Below are 4,536 nucleotides of genomic sequence, written 5' to 3'. Positions count from 1 at the left end.
CCCCATGCTCCTGTAGGAACCCTTTCCCCATGCTCCTGTAGGAACCCTTCTCCCATGCTCCTGTAGGAACTCTTCTCCCATGCTCCTGTAGGAACTCCTCACTCATGCTCCTGTAGGAACCCCTCTCCCATGCTCCTGTAGGAACCCTTTCCCCATGCTCCTGTAGGAACCTCTCACCTGCTTCCCTGTAGGAACCTACCTTTTTCCCTGGAGGAACCCCTCTCTGTGCTCCTGGAAGCAACTCCTGTTAACTCACTTGTCTACCGAGCTGGACTTGGGTGGCACTGCTTTCTTGCTCTGTTGATGCTGTCCGTGTATGGGGGGCTTACACCTCCTCTGGAAAAGTGATCCTAACCCTGGGGTACCAGAAGAGAGAAGAAGAAAGATCACATCCTGTTTTATAGCAACCAGCCATCTCAGTGCAAAGTAACCAAATTATATGCCCAGCCCCTACCTCACTGAGCTCCAGGATCTTAAATCCAACTCTGAGCTCTCTGGGTGTCTGCTGGTCAGCTGAAACACAGCATTCTGGGAATATACACCTCTCACTCCCAGTGTGCTTCCTGCTTGTCCTCAGAGCTGCACCTTTCTTGGCCTCCTCATTTCAGTCAATGGCACCGTTGTTCACCAAGCTGTTCAGACCACGTTATGGAGCTGTCCTCCGTTTCTTCCATGCTTGTTTATGGGCAAAGCTTTGAGGTTCTATTTCCTGATGATTATATTTCATTGATCCTAAGACAGATTTTCCCTATATAATAGTAGTTTAATTAGTTAATTTCCCTAGTGAAAGTGGGCTGCACTGGGTCTCCTTCACCAGCGTCGTAATCCAGGCTAGCTAGCATCTTTCCCTCTCACCACGGCAGTAACTGGATGACCGATTCCCCAGGCCTGTGCATGCTCCATAAGCCCTGCCTATTCCGCAGGGCCAGAGATCTCTTTCTCCACAGTGAGCTGTGAGGCTTCACCAGCTTCCCACGGTACTCATAACATCTTACTCTTTCCCATGGAATATGCATCCCTAAATGATCTTGGCTCCTCCCCGATCTTCTTCCAGACTCCTCCGTTATCTGCTGTGCTCCAGTCAAGTTCTGGAGACTTCTTAACCATATCCAGAACATATCAAGCATATTCCTACCACCGGGCCTTTGGAAATCCCTCCTTCTGGGTCATCTCTTCCCTTTGTTCAGACTTCTGTTCAAATATGACCCCTAGAGAGTTTACCAACTATGTTTGTTTATTTTTTGTTTTCTTTCTCTCTTTCCCTTTTCCTCCTCACCTTCCTCATCTTCTTTTGCTATTTTGTAACAGACTGTTACCATGTAGCCATGTTGGACCTGGAACTCACTATGTGGTTCGAAGCCTGGCTTTGAACTTGTGATCCTCCAGCCTTCACACCTACAGTGTTAATCTTGTTTATGTGTGTCATTCTCAACCCATTTACTTGCTTTATCTGAAATGATGTGGTTTACTTGTGTGATTGCTGTTTTTCATTCTGTCCCTACTACCACCACGATCACTACAGTGTCAATTCATTGAGAGGAGGGCCCTTGCCTCGGTCACACAGCTTCTGACAGATAGCATGTGCTCAACATATGCTTGTTGAGTCTGAATGAATGAATTGAATTGGAAATTTTGAGGTTTTTTGGAGACTCAGTTGTGTCATGTGATTTTTTTTTTCTTAAAACTGTCTTATGAGAGGATATTTTGCTGAAGCAGACACGTGAGAGGATGTTTTGCTGAGAACAGATATATGGTGTCTTTCTGGAAGCCGCCTGGAAAAAGGGCATGTGACATTTTGCTTTAGTGGGAGGACACGTGATGTTTGGAAAGGGTATAAGTATAACCCAACAGGCAGTGGGTTGTGCTGTGTGGCATTGGTTTGCCTTGCTTTCTTTGTTAATCATTGTTTGTCATGACTTTGTAGAGAAAAATGCACCGAAGAACTTGTGATATTCCAGCAGCCTCTTACCGCTTCCTCAAACTTGGGCCAGTTGGCAGAGCCTTACCGTTTCTACTGGACCAAACTGCCATTGCTGGTGTTTGGGAGAGGATCTAGCTGCCGCTGCTGATTCATGTGAACTGAACTGCCATATCCTATCAACAAAGATTGGAATCACCCCAAAGAACAATTTTTAAACAGGTCCACATCCCGCTTTGCCCTACTAACCTGCCCTTTCACACCTCTGCTGGGTGAAAGGAGGTTGAAGCATTTAAGAACCTTGATTAAAGTAGGTTTTGAAAACTCTAAGCTTACAATGAATGAATGAATGAATGAATATTCGAAGTACTCATGAGAAGGCTGGAGAATACCACCCCCAGGGCAGCTCTTCACCCTTGTTTTCCTGCCCTTCTGCAAGAAGAAGAGTCCATTGTCTCCACCGCCCCTGCTGGGTGGGAGTACAGAAGACTCATGGGTTGTTTGAATTTCACTCTGAGGTCAGCTTAATGACTTGTCTATTTGTTCTTACCCCACCTCATTCCGTGAAGGATTAGATGTGGATCGCAGTGCATTAGTGAAACACAAAGATGGATATAATTAGGTGAGGCAAAGGGCCAGTCAGGATAGATTGCCCAGAATTCAAAGTCACCTATGCCCAAGATGTCTGCTTGCCATTCAGTTTGCATGCAGCCTAAAGCAGAAGACACAAAACTGCCTGTGAAACTGGATATCGAAGAAGGATAGTGGGTCTGTGGCTGGTGCTGTGCTCAGTTACTGTGTCTCTCCAGACGGCTAGGTTAGCAGACCTAGCCTTATGATATACTGGTGCAATAAGTGTGGGGGGGGGGGAGGGTCAGAAGACAAAGAGGGTCTGGACGACTCACTTTGAGAATCTAATGCCAAGTGGCTATATTTTTTTATTGTGTTCCATTCTCCATGCTGGACCAGTTGATGACTGTCCCCCTTCACCTTCTTCCTATGGGAGCTCCGTCATCCTCTCTCGCTCACCAGATCAGTTGGAGACACTCTCACTGTTCGGTTTTGTTTGAGACTTTATGTGTCTGACCTAATCTCCTACTGAGATCCCCACTCAACTCCAGTTGACTCATCAGTTGTGAACATGGCAGACATCGAGAGCCCAGTTCATATTCTGGCCTTTTACATACAGACAGCCATTGTTCCAGGAGTGGAGTTACTCACCAGAGCCTGCTGAAGTGGCATATCTGGAAAGGTGGTTTTGGCAGTCAGCCATCAGGTGGCTGTGCCAGCTTTGTTCCCTGGACTCTGACTTACTTTAGCTGCCCCTCCCTACCAGGGATGCCACACCAAACAAGGATCTCACCCCTTAAAAAGCCAGTCATCTCTTTCCAGCAAGGAGAGCCCAGCTGTCGGAATACTCTGTAGCAACGGATTCAATTTCACAAAAACCTCAAGATGTTTAAAAACAGAAGTGCAGTGGGAGGGAAGGATTCCCACCATTAACAACAACACGGCTCCCAGGTACCTTAAGATCAATTTAAAATGAAAGAAAATGAAAACAGCCTAAAGCCCACCAAAGAGCAAACAGATAAGCCACATTCATCTCTAGGGAGGAATATAAAAACGATGTAAACTCAGCAAGGATATGAGCTACTGACTGTCAGTGTGCCACTACTGGATCCAAAAAGCATCACTGGTACAAGAAGCCAGTTGCCAAAGAGTTCATCTGTATGAGGCTCTAAAGCCTGCAGTGGCAGCTCCATACGTCAGAACAGCGGCTGTCTGGGCCCAGAGTATCCGGAGCAGAGGAGAGACCTCGCAGGGTGATGCAGACGATCTGTCCTGTTGTGGACTGTGGCCACACAGCTGTGTAGCTGCTCCCCAAACATTCCAGACTGCCCATGTGTGTTCTTGCAGATTTTACCTCTGAGAAGTTTTACATTCTTGAAAAAATTTAAAGAGTGAAGAAATCGTTGTCGATCCTAGAAGTTAGTCCTGATGCACCTGCTTTTAGGCTTAACACATCAGTTGTTCCCAGTTCTTGTATAAATATATCTGGAGCAAAAAGAGAAAAAAAGAGTCTTTCAATGTCACTTAAGTAAATTTGTAGAAGCCACAAACCCAGTCTAAAATGAATACAAGCTCACAGATTTCTCAAAGGGAAGGTGGTTGGCTGCACTTCAGCGCCTCCCCCATCGCTCCCGTTTTTCTCTGAAGCGTCTTCCACTCCTTTCTGGAAATTCCTAAAAAGACAACATATGGACTCACAAAATGGTCTGTAACTACCACTGTGATTTTGCTCATCTTTCCAGCCACCTCAGCCTGTCGTCCCTAGTGTCCAAGCCACGAAAGGGAGGAAGGGTGTGCCCCAAGGTGCCACTGTTCAGGGAGCGTCTTCAAAGACTTCTTTCTGCTGTCTGTTCCCAGAAGTGTGTCATTACAGGAAGGAAGGAAGGAAGGAAGGAAGGAAGGAAGGAAGGAAGGAAGGAAGGGAAGGAGGGAGGGAGGGAGCGAGGGAAGGAGACAGAGAGAGAGAGAGAGAGAGAGAGAGAGAGAGAGAGAGAGAGAGAGAGAGAGAGAGAATAATTCTCAGGTCCAGGCAGGGAGACTGCTGTCTG

At 46.7% G+C, this 4,536-nt stretch overlaps 1 long non-coding RNA gene across 1 annotated transcript; it reads right to left on the bottom strand.

Moving 5' to 3' along the window:
- Positions 1-2,823: 2,823 nt before the first annotated feature.
- Positions 2,824-4,413, bottom strand: LOC114630597. The gene is made up of 2 exons (XR_003712843.1): positions 4,066-4,413; positions 2,824-3,973 (listed from the first exon to the last, which is right to left on the bottom strand). It is a non-coding gene; the product is annotated as an uncharacterized LOC114630597 (long non-coding RNA).
- Between the last annotated feature and the right edge of the window lie 123 nt (positions 4,414-4,536).

Source organism: Grammomys surdaster, unplaced genomic scaffold, assembly GCF_004785775.1.
Source record: "Grammomys surdaster isolate TR1022 unplaced genomic scaffold, NIH_TR_1.0 67, whole genome shotgun sequence".
Taxonomy (NCBI): Eukaryota; Metazoa; Chordata; class Mammalia; order Rodentia; family Muridae; genus Grammomys; species Grammomys surdaster.
Note: the sequence above shows the minus strand (reverse complement) of the source record. Positions and strands in the feature narration are given on the sequence as shown.